At 35.5% G+C, this 17,359-nt stretch overlaps 1 protein-coding gene across 1 annotated transcript in view; it reads left to right on the top strand.

Annotated features, from left to right (window-relative positions):
* The window catches only part of LOC145293727 (uncharacterized), an 83,826-nt gene that overhangs the window by 57,890 nt on the left and 8,577 nt on the right, over positions 1–17,359 (top strand). The window lies entirely within an intron of this gene.

Below are 17,359 nucleotides of genomic sequence, written 5' to 3'. Positions count from 1 at the left end.
ACTTCAGGCAACTTAAACTTGGCGACATCAATACGGCTAGATATCATAACACTACTGTGACGAATTTTCTTACAGATTTGTAAATTAAACTTTCCTCTCACCAACTTGTGATCGGTGTCACATTCAGCACTACATACATACATACATACATACATACATACATACATGATGATTGCAACGTCTTGTCAGACGAGTGCCACTCCCTCAGACATTTAAAATCCATGAGCCCAAATATCTGAGGGAGTATCTATACAAATATGATGTTAAAGAGTCTTAGCTTTGTACGACAGCTAAGTCTCTCTCTCGGTTCAAAATGTTGAGATCCAGCAACAAGCAAGAGCAAGATAGCCAGCAACAAATTAAAATGCAGACCAGCTTAATGCGGGTACTGGTCTTCCGCTTTATGGTTTTTTAAATCAGAGATTTGCTTTTCCTAGAAAGGTTGCCTTCACCACGGCTTACGGGAGCCCTCTCCACCCCAATACACATATACACACACACAAGTATACACGGTGCTAGTTGGCCGTTGACCCAGAAAAAGAGTTCATTCGTCCTTTGGAAGGTCTTGTTTTTAATCCTTCAGGGAGACTAGCCGCCCTCCTCACCAAACAAGTCTGGTGAGGGAACCAGTTTAGTTGCCGGTGACCCGACCATGAGGCAGGTAGTACTGGGTTACATGGTACCAGTAGCATATGACATACATACATACATACATACATACATACATACATACATTTAAGCAGACAGGTGAGATTTATATTATAATTATATAAACTCAATATGATTGCAATATTATAATATATAATATTGCAATATTATTACGTTCAATATATGGCATAATCACGTTGACATACTGGTTCTCGTCAGATCACTGAAGTTAAGCATTCTTTATCTGTGTAACGTAATCAATCATTGGGGAGCTTTAGATTCCCCCAGGGGCCTGGGAGGGGCCGAGTAACTATGCTAGATAGTTAATCGTTCCCAGGTGGCGACAGATAACCTGAGGATTTAAAATAGAGAAAATAAATATATATATTTTATTTCATGTCAAAATAGATATTGTTTGAAACCAGAGAAATATATTTTGCAGTTAAAATTGTTGACAGGAAACTTAGAGCATAATATTGTCTGGCCTTGGTCAGATGTCAGTGTTGACATGATGACCTTAAGGTCATGGGAATTAGTATGTCTGTAGATCTCAGATTCCAGATTCGGGAATTGCACACATGCAAAAATCTTGGGTTTTATTTTGTGGCGAAATCTGATTGGCTAGGGAAACTTCCACCCCATCCACATACGTCACTATATATACTACTGTCGCACGAAAATTAGGGAGATTTTTTTGTTGATTTTGGGAAGAACAGATCGTGTGGAAACCGCCGTTCCCTAGAGACGTGACTCCTCTTCCTCCTTATCCACCCGTCTGACGCTGGCTGTGAAGAGATTTGAGACTTTGAAAAAAACTTACTAAGAACTGAATGATATTTGTAAAATTATTTGTCCATAAGTTTGTGAAATTAATGCTGTAGAATAGAATTTCACGAGTCTGGTTTTCTTCCTGCCTGCAGCTTTGATATTCGCTTTCAGCATACAGGATTCAATGTGTGACAACCCTCAGAAAAGGACGACGATACGAGCTGAGAGTTCCAGATAAACAGGGGTCCTAGCCGAGCTTCATCAGTGTGGGGTTACATCTGTGCCTAAATCAAAACGTAGATTCCATGAACAAAGCTCCTGTGGAACTCTCTTCTGTTTGCCTGTTTCCCTCCTGACTACAACTTGGGTGTTTCAGGTCCAATATAAATAAATTCCTGATGAACCGCCCTTTAAGTAAAACACTTTATCAAATCTCTAATACTAACGATTACTACGATACTATCCCATTAATTACTGTGCATGCAGTAACCCTTATACCCGAGTGGCTTCTGGGCCTTGATAAGTGGTGACCTCCATGTAAAAAAAACAACAAAACAAAACAAAAAAACGTTGAGCCTGGCCAGTATTGGAATTGAGGAATAATTGAAATGTTCCCATCACTAGTTTGCATACATAAATGGAAAGATTTCATCAGTTGGAAGTCTTTTACTCTTTACACTGCCGTTCTTGAACAATCTAACAACGGTAGCATAGAAACGAGAATCATCAAAAATCGAATGTGTTAGACTGGACACTTAGTGAGGATGCGAGATAGACAGATATCGCAATATAAACCTATGAAAATGTTTGAGGAAGCACTGAGGATTAACCTTAAATTGCTGGAAATTGATGTGGATAACTGGGAAGTTCAAACTGTAGATCGAAATAATTGGAGAAAAGAAATCATAGAAAGATGCAGAAAATTTGAGGGGAAGCATGTTAAGCATGCAGTATTGAAACACATTCTTAGAAAGGATGAATCCAGAGTTCTTATCAACGTTTAACAAGAATTGAAATGCAAATTCTTTTGCCTTTGCAAGAATTGAGATGCAAATTTTTTTGTCTAAAACTAGCTTGGTGTACCACGTGAAGTCACACAATAAATACCTACTAGACACTATTCTCAAGTGTCTAATGTCCCTTTGTACAGGAGTTTGTCAGAACCTGACATAAGGATACTTTTCCCTAGAAGTAAACCTTGACCAAATATTCAAAATCACATAGTATTCACAGCTCAAATAAGATCTCCTTTCAATGGCTAACCCACATTAGCTTTTACGGAGAATTGTGCACCTTCACAAAATAATGTCACTTCAAGTAATAACACGAAGCTGGATACTCCACCAGACTAGATAAATTCTTGTGATGGAATCCAGTAAGACCAAGAGACCAAAACAAAAGCTTTACTACAACATATGAAAATGGTTAATTGGGGAGAGGAAAATTATGTTCCCACTTATTTACTAGCTCAGTGTTTGTTAGATAAAGAACTTTAATTGAACATTCGAATATCTATGTATTTCATATAGAGTTCAAGTGTTAGCCCCAGGTAGGGGGGCCCCTTGATTTCTGAGAACTTTGACTGAAATAAAAGAAAACAAAATCAGTTAAGACCAACAATTTTATGAGGATGTGCTACCACCCAGACCACCCAAGTATTGTGTAATATCTGTATGCAACCAGGCCGTGGTGGGTTGTGTTGTCAACCTCAGCACAAGAGAACTAACCCTAAGTCTCAATGGCTACACTTTTATCTTCGTCTAGTAATGGGCACTTTAAAATGTAAGCAGGCACTCACTGGTCACTGGAATGCTCTGAATGCATAAAATGTCCACAACTCTAAGTCTGGGTGGTAATACCTTTAACATGCTCTTAACGTATATCTATATAAAAGCCAAGTACGTCCAAGGATGGAATATTGTTGCCATATCTGGGCAGGAGCTGCTAAAAACAGCCTATCCTGCCTTGACAGAGTACAAAATAGACTTCGTGGCTTAGTGGGGATGCCCTTTTCTCTACCCTGCAATCTCTCTCCCACAGAAGAGACGTTGTGAGTCTATCCTCGTTTTATCGTTATTTCCATGGCAGGTGCTCCTCTGAACTCCAATCTCTGGCCCCCCCTTCGCCAATCTTTCACGAAAAACACCCGTCTAGCTGAATCCACTGTTAAAAATTTCCCCTACTCTATATCTGTGCCTAAATCAAAACGTGGATTCCATGAACAAAGCTTCTTTCTTAGAACTGCACGCCTGTGGAACTTTGTTCCGTCTGCCTGCTTCCCACCGGACTACAACTTGGATGTGTTCAAGTCCAACGTTAACAAATTCCTAATGAACCGCCCCCTTAAGTAAACACTTCATCAAATCTCCACACTAACGTAATGTACTTGCAATAACCCTTATCCCTGAGTGGCTTCCGGGCCTTGATAAGTGGTGATCACTGTGTAAAAAAACCCAAAAAAAACCCGTTCTGTTGTTAGTTATCAGGGTTGAGTTTTTCTCTCACAGATGCACTAGCATTGCAGACTTATTTCTTCCCTTGGTTGTAGCTTTGGTTCAAGGTAGATCTGAAATCAACTGTGTTATCTTTCAAACAATGGTCTTTTATGAAAACCCTAATTCTGACCCCCATCTCTCTGAGATTAGCATTTCCTCCTCTGTTGTTTGGAAATTACCACTTCTTCTTCTATTCTCTTTTTCTTCTGAATCTCTTTCTCTTCTCTTTCCTTTCTTTCCCTTCTGAACTCATTTTCTCTATCTCTTTCTCTTTCGTAATCACAACCATTTTAGTTATCACCTGCAAAGTGTTCTCTTGCTTGGCATAAGACATATGGCTTACCGCCGATATTTCCATGTACGTCAACCCAGACTTTGTGTCGCCAAATGTCTATTTTACTTTGTTGAGAAATTAATTTTTCCCCACCGATGTCTCAACAAAAACATATTCTATCATCCCTCTGTACATATGAGATTTTTTTGGCAAAGTGTAAAAACACCCCCAACCATACCTAACCCTCAGCCCATAAGCAAAGTATTCTGGTGCTGACAGGTGTATAAAACTAGTGTTACATGTAGATTGGTATGTAAATCAGAAAGCAGTTTTAAAAGATGCATAATGCTACCTGGCAAATATACTCAGTGAACCAAATGCAAGAGAGATCGAAATAATTGTATTTAAAGGGATGGTTAAAATCTTAAAATATCTCTCGTTTGGAATGTGTGAGATGGTGCGTGAATGTTTGGCATTCGGTGAAGTGCCCATCCCCAAGCTTAAACAAAATGATAAGAAACTTGAAAAAAGTTCCCCTGCCTCATCTTTGAACAATTATGCAAGAGTGAAGTTGGATTGAAGATTCACCTGCATGCACATGAATGCTTGACATTAACCTGAAGAGATGGCAAGCTTCTGTCAAGAAGTAGCAATCATCATATATGCATGTATGTAAAAACATAGACGTTTATATTAAAATGAAATACATATGAGATACGTTTGAAAGCCAAATCACAATGCAATATAAGGATAAGGATAAACAATATTCATGTGTTTAAAATTGATATATGTTGGAGTCAGACTCCATCTTCAGAATTTTGTACATTTTTACTTTTTTTTTTGATATTGTTTATCTTTCATAATATTGCGTTGTGATTTGGCTTTCAAACATATCTCATACATACGTATTTTATTTAAAAATTTAATCAACGATTCTATCACGGAACTCACAACCCTGACTTATACACGTTTATAGTTTTTGGTATCCTTTATGATGTCATAATGCTTTTAAAAACTAAAAGTGATATTTTATGACATCACACAGCATCTGGCAACTACCATTCATCCATTTCCAAGTTGTAGGACATCCTTTGATCTTGGAGACAATGGACTTGTGCATAATAAGGAACATGGTCGACGGTGGTTGCATAAGCCAATCCTGGATTTGCACGGTTGGTTTTAGGTGTTGCAGGTATAAGTAGGTGCCCTGGGTGATGCAGCAGGATTGAGTTGGAGGATATTCTGGTTTTCCTTTATGTCTTTTTCCTATTTCCTGGTCTCTTATTTCTTTCTTTGCATAGAGTAACTTCTTAAGATACCAGAGTTTTCCAAGATGTTCTGTTAACAGCATGTATCACCCAGCTGGTTTGATCGATACCGCATGCACTCATGTCGCAATTGCAGACATCCGTGAAGCATAGGCGTAGATGATTTTTCTTGCATTTGCTCAGTTTATGTTCATAGTACATAAGGGCTTTGGGAATGGATGAGTCGGCCATTCTATAGTGTTGGGGTGGCACCCCTACAGATTCTGACGATAGACTATTCGTGACGTCACTTCCAATAACCAGTTTCTGCTATCGAGCAGTCTGGACCTGAGACTCAGTGAGAGTGAGTTGTAACTTTACTTTGTCCTTCCAGTTGAGCGGAGTCCCACTCAACCAATATATGTTTCTGTATTTTCTGCTGGTGCTACCAGATCAGGCTGTCTAAAGATATTGACGAAATGCACCTAACATTGATGCTTTTTGTTTTTTTTACTTCCTTTTGCAAAACTTATGTTCTGTAAAACCAAAAACCTAACAACAACCCACCTTTCCCCCCTTTTCCTTCTTGCTATTTCAATCTCCCTCACTTCCTGACTGCTTTCCTAACTTAAAACGTACCAAACATTAATACTGTAACCATTTTCCCTCTCCCATTGCAAAACTCATGTTCTGCAGGGCAGGGAACAAAAATGATAAAATCTACTATAAAACAACCAAATCGAAGACTACAAACTAGCAACTGAAGATACAAAGGGCTTGCTAAATAAAAACCTTCTACAAAATAATTGGATGCAACATGAATAGCATTTCCAAAATAACTGGATTCGGCATTAAATAACCCGAGAAGATTTGATATGCCGTAAAACAAAATGACCAAACCAAAATCAAACGGTATTTTCTGTTAATATATAACATATCATTTCACTGTTTTCAAGCCTTCTCGTTCTTTTTTCAACATTTAGACAACAACATGCAGACACTGTTCACCCATCACAAACGTCGTTGACGGAGGGTGTACATGAAGAGTATGCCGGCTTTTGATAGCATGTTGTTATTTGTGACCTTGTCTTGCCAGGTGACACCAAGAACTTTGTGCATGTATCTCATGTAGAGAATAATGAGCTTCCTTTTCTTTAGAAGCATATATCGCCCAATAATCACTGCCGTATTGCAATATGGCAATGACACATACTTGATTCACCTGGATTTTGTTTTTGATGATCAGATGTTTGGTAAGCTTGGCCATGGTTATTGTGACTTTCCCAATCCTCTTGTGGATTTCATATACATACATACATACATACATATATATATATATATATATATATATATATATATATATATATATATATATATATATATATATATATAGGATAAAAATTACAAGTAAATTCACCAAAATGATCCAAGATGGTAAAATTAAAGTATATTATAAATATCAAAGAATTAATATTTATAAAGTTTCTCAACCAGGTGTAAAAGCTCGATAAAACCAAAGAGGAGATAGAGCTTATAATACGAGCAAACAGTTAATAAAACATGTTAAAAAAAACTCATTTAACTCATTTAACTCATTTCAAAGTGTTTTTTTAACATGTTTTATTAACTGTTTGCTCGTATATATATATATATATATATATATATATATATATATACATTTTAACATGTTTTATTAACTGTTTGCTCGTATATATATATATATATATATATATATATATATATATATATATATATATATATATATACGAGCAAACAGTTAATAAAACATGTTAAAAAACACTTTGAAATGAGTTAAAAACATATTTAATCTGAAAAGGAAACACTAGATAAGTGGATAGTCCTTAATCCGCAGAGTTTCGAAGAAATACTTTCCTTCTCATCAGAGGGTAGGAATTAGCAAAATGCGGGATCGGATTTTGCATGCAAAAGTATTTGATAAAACAAGTCAGTCTTACTTGATAACAAAAAAGTGAAGCAGAGGGAATATGGTGAAGAAAAAGGTGATTACATGTGAATGGATAGTCTGGTGGAAGATAAATAATCCAGTGACGGTAAAATCCAAATATATAACTTCAAGAAAGTTAATTGAATTTCCATTTGCACAAGTAATATATATATATATATATATATATATATATATATATATATATATATATATATATATATATATATGTATATATATAAGTAATGAGATCAAAGGGATGTACCATTTACCTGATATACGCAATGATAAACTTCAAACTAATATAAATAACAGTATTTATATATAGATAATTTAATCCCAACCGAATAAAAAAGGTCAACAATACACAATAGAGAGTAGAGCTTATTATAAGAGAAAGAAAATTAAAACTGTAAGTTGAACTTTACAATCAAAATTTATTGTTCGACTGATTACTCCAAAAAACAATTTATTCTGCAGAGTTTCAAAGAATGCCATTTTTGTTATTCTTCTCATCAGAGGACATAAAGATATCAGCAAATTATATTTGTAGCAATGCTAGAATTTGCTAGTTAAGGCATTAAGTGAAACCGCAATTTATTGCAGTTATAAATTGCCAAGAAAAGAAATGAAAAAATGTTGGATGTGTAAAAAAATATAAAAACAAACTGCGCATAATATTTCAACTTGCATGAAATTCTCTCAAGTTGATCCGAAATGCAAAATAGTTATTTAGAGAGAATGGAGTCCAAAATTAAGTCCATTACTTTGTATTTATTATTATTATTATTATTATTATTATTATTATTATTATTATTATTATTATTTTGTTATCTTATCATTATCATCATCATTAACATCAGAACTCTTCGACAGCCTTATAATTACTAATAAGCTAAGTTTCTGCCACCCTCAAAACTTTAAAATCCTCACTCCCCACCTTTTTAATAATGACATAGAATTTAACACTTTATAGAAAGATCTGTTTCGTTCTGTCTAGACAATTTCCGGTTAGAGTAATACAAGCTTTCACGGGCTGACTTTTTTCTCCACTTAGCCTGATCTTAATTCTTTAAAATTTAGTCTGAAATCAATATATATATATATATATATATATATATATATATATATATATATATATATATATATATATATATATATATATACTAGCCTGGGTGCCCGGTGTTGCCCAGGTGTTTGTAGGTATGTGTTGAGAAAAAAGTGGTAGTAGGCAGGTAGGCTCGAACCGTACCGCGAAGGAGGAAAAGAACATGAAAAAAAAAAACATCGCCAAACCGGAAGTGACGTAGTTTTAATTAAGGCTAGTCAATCGAAAAGACGGGATGACTTTCGAAATCGGTGAAAAAAACGACCTCTCCCTGCAGAAAAATGCCCAATTGAGGATAAGGGAATTAACATTTTAAGCCAATTTTTTGATATTTGTCGTCCGAAGGGTCAAGCTTCAAAACGATACCAATTTCGTGAAAATCCGTCGCCTTTGTCGAAAGTTTAAAGCAGATATACATAATACATACATACATACATTTAACAGAATGGTGAGATTTATATTATAGATAATGACTGCTACAAGACCTCACATATGTTACACAGTAACAAAACTATCACAAAAATTATCAAGACCGACGATGAAGGATCTAAACAGAGATAAACAAATCCTTCGTTATTTAAGAGCTGCTAAGTAATAGAATTTTGTATTTAGAAAATCAACAAGGTCCCTAAAATTAGAATAATTTTCACATTCAGATTAGGGAAACGATGAAGATCGAAAAAGTATATCTGGATATTGTTTCAGACTATCAAAAATACGAACCTATTATTTCATGGGAATCTAAAAAACAGCAGATGGTGTCTTTCTAGGTGTGAGGAGGAATTCATTCACACATACCGCGCAAGAAGAGCTATACCTAAAAGCTATTCCAAAAACTGTTTTAGAACCAAAATTAACTAAAACTCCCGTAGTAATTAATTGTAATAATCAAGCCAGTATATTCTAAGCACAGAACACAGTAATTCACCAAAAATCCAAGCACATAGATATTAAATATAACTTCATAAGAAATTAAGTAAAAAGAATCCATCATTGTAAATTACATAGCATCAGAACAAAATATCGCCGATATATTTACAAAACCGCGACAAAAATAAAATTGGAACGTTTTGCCTCTAAGCTTGTCGAAATTTGACTTTAAATTACTTTTCATAAGCTCAGATATGTATTAAGAAAAGGAAGGTTAACCTGAGCAAGACGTTAAACTGCATCCATTTTGTTTGTATTAACACTTTTAACATACTAATGCGTAACAAATGTTTAAATTTTTACTAAAAAATTAAAGTTTTGAAAACATTTTCTTTGTATCGTTTATTTTTTATTTTTATTTTTTTTTTACAAATATTTTTACGTGCTTATTTTAAGGCACGCAGAAATAAAAAAATGACTTTTTAGTTGTATTTTGTGCACAACACTCTCTTTCTAATATACCAAAAATTTGATAAGTTTTTCCTATTTTCTCTTTTTGCTGCGTTTTATTTTACTTTTTTTATTTTTTATTTATTTTATTATTTTTTATTCAATTCACTTAACAAAAAACAAATAAATACTTTTTTTACGGATACATATTACATGTGTATTTGAACACACACACACACACACACACACACACACACACACACACACACACACACACACACACACACACACATATGATGAAAATAATGGAAATAGTATTCCGACAAAATAGAGAAATAGACTGAGGAAGCCTCGAAATAAAGACGAAACGTTGATGAACACATAATATGGTTTGTTCATTTTATTTCTCTCTCTCTCTCTCTCTCTCTCTCTCTCTCTCTCTCTATATATATATATATATATATATATATATATATATATGTGTGTGTGTGTGTGTGTGTGTGTGTGTATGTGTGTGTGTGTGTGTAGTTTAGAACGGGAATGCATAATTAAAATTAAAAATGGCTTCAGTTTCACATGCCCACCTTTTCGATATAAAAATAAAAATCAATTTCTTATATTTCTCTTGTTTTACACACATATTTTTCTTTGAGGTTTGAACAAAATTAAAAAATGGCTTCCTTTTTTACATGCTCAAATTTTAAGATCCAAATAACTTCTGTTCTTATTTTATATGCTGTAACTTGCTTTATTTTACATATTTGTATATATACATATGTATTGATTGTTGAACCGAATTAAACATGAATTGAATGAACTTTTCCATGATATAAAAAAATAGAGATGCTTTTGCAATATTTTTTTTTTATCTGTAATGGGGGTATTCTCACTTAAAGTTGGGAGATTCTATTTATAAACACTGCCGATAGGAACTGACGATCTGTGGTCGAATACTGGTTAAACGGCTCCACATGTGAAGCTATCCCCATCGCAAGTTACCAAATGTGACCCGTGCTCGTCCTTCACAGGGGATCCTTCGTAAGGCATCTCAGTGTAGTAGGACCCGTCGATTAATTTGGTCGGAGTCAATTTCACATTCAGGTTGATATGCCGCTGTTTCCTCGATCTGTCACGCTGGAAGGGAATACATCTCATGCACACAAAAAAAAGACAGACTCGATTATCTATTCTACTGGTGAATTCAGGATAGATGTACAAAATATATACTTATATACAATTGTCCGTATTTTGACAGACTCCACTGAGCCAAAAAAATAACAATAGATTGATTTCTCCCTCTCTCTCGATATGGCGATCGGTGGAAGAATGCGGGAAGAGAGAGAGAGAGAGAGAGAGAGAGAGAGGGAGAGAGAGGGGGGGGGGTGATGACCTTTCGATTGTACTTGATTCTCTCAATATCTCAGCTCGATCTGCCGATTTCGCCGCGGGGACTCGTTTATGTAGTGAGGTAATAGGGTGGGCCGGGGCCACTTCCTGGATCAATCGCAACTAGTTACATGACCTCAGGGGATGTCCCCTCCTCCTCGCTTGTACCTGTGGATTGCAGGCGATATGATCGAAAGGTTAAGCCCGCGACCTCGTCAGTATGGTAACTGTACTCAAAGGCCAAGCAACCCTGAGTCATCACTCGTTGGCATCAGAAACGAAATTATGTTTTCGTTACGACTCTCAGAGTGACATGAAGTTGTCGTTTTCATAAAATAATGGAATTTATAAATCAAATTTTTCTTTAGCAGGACTTGGTTGCTGTCGCCCGGGCAAACAACGACACTTAACGAATAAAACAATCATATCTTCCCGGCATTCTCCAACGTTTCGGGAGTCTCAGCCTTTTCCCAGTGGTGAGCCCAATTACTCCCTGAGACGGTCACGTCGCAAATTCATTTTCTATTATCAACCAATCAGAAACCATAATTGCTTCATAAAAATGAATCTTTTAGCATTCCAGTACATAATGTTTTCGTGTCAACACGAGAAGGATCTTTTGCTCTATGGCTTGCAAAATTATAAAGTCCAGAACTTGTAGAGAACAGCACCCCACTGAAAATTCTTCATATCTAGAACTTTTATAGAAAAGATACCAATCAGAAACTCTTCGGAAATTAAACATGACTTTCAATTCAAGACAAATGATTCATTGAAGAAATTAATAATCATACATGTAGTAGGTCTCTTACATATGAACACTTTTGGCCGTTTTTTTTTGTGTCTGTCCACCACAATTAGCTAATAATGATAACAATCCTCCAGTGGCCCTGCGAAATTTATATGAATTCCAGAGAAGAGTTGGTCGGGTTTATGACCATGGGTTTAAGTGACTGAGGGTGTTTTTGCCATCAGAGCACAACCCTTGTATGAGTTGACCATGTTTTTGATGTTTTTCTCCATCATCCGCAGTATACGAAACGACACGCAGGGCTTTTCATTCTGATTACTTTTTGGGTAATCCATATGAAAATCTTCCATTATATTTTTTTGTAATACTTTTGTGTATGACGTCCCTCTCACTGTATAATAGGTCGTCATCACGCATAGAAAAACTCTTCTGTATTTGCTGGTCTTTATTTGTGACTAGCGAGGGGTACCCGGCATTGCCCGGGTGTTTGGAGGTGTGTGTGGAAACTCCGGGGGTGGGGTAAAAAAAAGTAAGTATGAGGACTGAACCCGAATCCTTGAGGCAAAGTTGTAAATTAAAGTGTGAAAAAAAAAGTGCGATGTTAATCATTGCCCCACCGCGAGATGCTAACGGAAACACGCTTGAATTTATTTAATTACTTGGATTTAGCAGGTGCCCGTTTTAATGAGTTAATGAAGTCAAGTTTGACTGCGGGATTTCATTTACTGCTGAACGCTTTTTTTCGCCCCCAAGATGTTATAGGAAAAAGACTAACCCACATGCGGCGAGCGACAAATGTTGAATATTTATCTTCCCGAAATCGAGCAAATTAAATAGACAGGCGAGCTTCGTTGTTAACTGTGAGATATTACGATTTATATGTGATATAAAAAGTTTTAAAAAGTTGTGAAGCGACCGACCGCTTCTCTGAAAAAAGCGATAACACATACATACATACATACATACATACATACATACATACATACATTTTCGCTTTTATATTTATAGATTTTCTGTTTTGTAGAACAATTAAAATCGTTCACTTGTGCTTCGCGTTAAATTGCATGCAGTGTAACTGGAATTGATCTGATAACATTGCACATCATAGTTTTAATTATACTTTCGGCACGTAAGAAAGCAATTACTAAGTCTTGAAGGGATTCACTCTGTCTCAGAACTAATCTTGAAAGCCCGTCCGCATGTTGGATTTATTTAGAGGAGCGGTGTTTTAACTTGAAATTATAATTCAGCAAAATAGTATTCCACCTCAGCAATCTATTCTCTGTGTAGACCAATAGCCTTTTTCGGTCCAAAGCAGATTAATAGAAGTTTATGGTCTGTCTGTAGTATAAAAATCGTCCGTGTAACTATCAATGGAACTTTGTAACTGTGAAGATAATAACAAAAGCTTCTTTCTCGATTTGTGAATAGTGCTTTTCTACGGAGGACAGACATCTTGAAGCGTGTGCAATCGGTTTTTTACTTACGTCTGGCATTTTATGTAAGATACAGACCCCTATTTTGTCAGACTTCGCATCGCTAACAACTATGATACTTAGTTTTGGATCATAGTGAGTGAGGAATAAAACTGATATCAGGTTTATTTTATCGAATGCTGCTTGGTATTCAGACATTCATTTCCCCACTCGGTCCTTTTTAGTAGCTCGTTCACTGGGACTTTGAGATCGTTGAATTAATGTCTTGTAACAATTTGCTAACCTCCCAAAACTGTAATTCTATGATAGTTTTGGGAGCCTGCATATCCTGCATATCCTTTATAGCTATGGTCATTTCCGGGTCCAATCTTCTACCGCCTTTGTCGATGATGTGTTTTAAATATCTTTTTTCTTTTATGAAGAAATCGCACTTTCTTTCTTTTATTTTAAAACCAAAATTCTGTATTCGAGAATACCTTGTGAACATGCTCTTGATGTTCTCTGGTCTCATTTATGATAATATCATCGAGGTATGCGATTGCAAAATCAAGTCTGCTTAACATAATATCCATAATTTATTGAAAAATGGCGGCCGCTAATCTTTAAATTCGAATAACGCTTTATGAGTGTTAATGCAGAGCAAATCTGAGCTATTTTCATCGACTGGAATTTGAAAGTATGCGTCACTTAGATTGACTTTAAAAATCTTTCCTCCGTTTAGCTTTGTGAAAACTTGTTCAGGGCTAGGAAGTGGGTAATCGTAGTCTTTTAGTACTGAGTTCAACCCAGTGCATAAATCGGCTCAAAAGCGAATTTCTTTTGATTTCTTTTTGACATAGACGGTTAGAGCTGCCCACTGACTGAATTCTACTTTCAATAAGATACCGGTACTTACATATATGTTTATCATCTTTTTCGTTTGCTCTAGTGTGTCGCACCCGGCTTTTTTTATTTTGTCCTTTACCCTAAAAAGGCAGCTTTCATGTCACAGGTCAGGCAAGTTTCGTGCAATATGGACAGTCTTTACTTCAACGCATGGCTTTGCACTGATATGGACTTGATTGTGACTTACCTTGATTTTCAGTGAATTGTATTTTCTGTGTGTAGGGGGATAATATCTTTTCTGATTTATTTTCTCCGGAGAATAGGGTTTTGAATTCTTATGTATCTTTCTTACGTACGCGATGCCAAATTCAAAACATGGGAAATTTAAGAGAAAGAAAATTGAAAGTAAAAGATTTCCAATCAACATCGGGTAGATACAGCGAATTATTATTATTTATCCTCTTAGGATTATTACACAATTGATTACTAGTCTTTTTATCATTTTACTAGCGAGACCTGTGGAAATTCCACAAGGGACTGATTCATATGTAATATATTGATGCTGGCATGGGTATTCAGAGTAAATGGAGACGCTCTGATATTATTGTTGCTATTTTGTTAAAGCTTCAAAAGTATTTATCAAAACTATTTATCCAAGCTATTTATCCAAGCGTAGCCATGTCGTAAAATACGCTTAAATATGATATTTTAATTCTTGCAGATTTCGTATATATTATTATAGAGTTAATGTTCTATCGATTTTTATATATTTTAAAATTGCGATTTCAAAAATAAAAAATATATCGATATGACTTGAGTTCATCAGCTTAAATCGAAACCGAATCCCAAACTTATATATATATATATATATATATATATATATATATATATATATATATATATATATATATATATATATGTATATATGTATATATATATGTATATATGTATGTATGTATATATATATACATGCATACATATATACATACATATAACTTTAGTTCCTTCAGCTATAATCGAAACTAAAACCAAAACAAAAAAAATAGATTACTAAGGTGCCATCAGCTAAAATCGAAACCGAAACCAAGACTTATGAAGAATTCTTGATAAAATTATTAAAAAAAAAAAAACGAATAGATTATTGGAGTACCATTAGCTACAGTCGAAACCGAAACCAAAGCTTATGAAGAATTCTTGGTAAAATTATTTATTCCAAGAAATGAAAGTACAAACAATTAAACGACCCGGATGTAAGCGTGACACAGAAAATAACACACATGCTATCATATTAATATACAGATTATTATTTTTATTATGGAAATCTCTCCGGACCAGGTATGAAGCGACTTGATGCAACAAGCTAAAAAGAACGAAATATGATTAGCGCAAGAATAGATGTCTATTAACTGTAGTTTTAAAAAGACGAACTCCATAGGTACTAGAAAAACAAGAAAACATACCAAGAAGCATATTAGATGTTTCGCGTGTAGGACGCCCGTTTTCTCGAGAAAAACAAAACTTATTTATAATGTTTACAGTTATAACTACTTTTTATGCTTAAGTAACTAATTTGCATATGTAGAGATCAGGTGATTTAAAAAGACGTATTAAAAGCAGACGGGAAGTTGAGTTTTGGAGTCGAGAAAAAGCGTTGGTGTTGGAAAATTGTTAATATTACTACGGTGTTGTTTGAAAAGAAGTTTCTTGTGAAGTTTGAATCGTCATTACGACTACAGAGGATTTTGTACTTTTGCACTTATTGTATTGTGCGAAATAATAATAATATTATTATTTTAGAAAGCCATTTTTATAATGGGAGGGTGTTTTGTAACTATTCTGTACTTTAACCTAACAAGTTAATAAACAAAAATATCGTAAAGCTTGAATTTAACTTGAAAAAAACGATTTTGAAAAACAGTTCGGTACAATAAGTGCATAAACACCGAAGATTTATATGCCTTCTTTTTTGTATCCCCCCCGCCTGTTATATTAAAACTAAAAATGATTTTCTGTAACTTTGGCAGTTTTTACCGATGTTCAACAAAAAAGTAGCAGATTTCTTCTGTTTAAAACTGGCTTGATGAAATATGTGACGCCTTATAAGGTTAGACAAGACCAAGAATTCTATGAGGACGTCCTACTACCCAAACCATCCAACTATTATTGTAATACCTGTATGTAACCAGGCCGGGGTGGGTTGTGTTGTCAACTTCAGCACAAGTACGCTAACCCTAAGTCCCAGTGGCTACACATTTATCTTCATCTAGTGACGAACACATCAAAATGTAACCAGACACTCACTGGTCACTGGAATTACCACTCTGATGCTATGGACACACAAAACACGCACGACTCTAAGTCCGGGTGGTAATACCTTTAATACGCTGGTCAATCGTTGTCAGTCGTCGAGGTTCTCTCACATGTGCATCAGCGTTACTGGCAGGTTTCTTCCCTCGGCTGTAGATTGGCTTCGGGTTCAGGGTAGATCTGGGATCAACTGTGTTATCTTCCGAAGTCAAAGCAATCAATAATTCAGGACATTGCGAAGGCTGTTGCAAAGAAGAAGGGTTCCCTCCATTGAGCTAGAAGACTACTCACGGTATCCGGTACCCCCACAAAGTCACCATTCGCTCATGCATGGAGTATTGTTGCACGTCTGGACTGGCGCATCTACCATTAGCCTCTCCCTCTTGGATAGGGTCCAATAAAGTGTTTTCAATCTAATAGGTCCCACTTTGTCAACTAAGCTCCAACCTCTGTTCCATCGCCACAAATTTGCATCTCTGTACCTGTTTTACAAATATGTTAAAGGAATGTCCTCTGACGAACTCGTTGCACGTTTGCCCTCTTGACGTACATATCTCCGACAAACCCGCTTAGCAACAAAATCTCACCCCTTCACTGTTGAGGTTCCTAAATACCAGAAAGCTTTCTATTCTGATAGTTTCTTCTCTCGAACAGCTAGATTTTGGAATTCCCTTCCTGCTACCTGCTTCCCTGGCTGTACTGATATGCAGAAGTTTAAATGTAACGTAAACCAACATTTTGTTAATCTTTCTTAGGCATTGTCCCAAAATAAGAGGCCCCTTACGTCCAAGTGGCGATATGTCTTGTTAGGGGTGAACGCGAGTAAGAAAG

This window comes from Euprymna scolopes, chromosome 15 (genome assembly GCF_053919585.1).
Source record: "Euprymna scolopes isolate OS-2025 chromosome 15, ASM5391958v1, whole genome shotgun sequence".
In the NCBI taxonomy this organism is placed as follows: domain Eukaryota; kingdom Metazoa; phylum Mollusca; class Cephalopoda; order Sepiida; family Sepiolidae; genus Euprymna; species Euprymna scolopes.
Note: the sequence above shows the minus strand (reverse complement) of the source record. Positions and strands in the feature narration are given on the sequence as shown.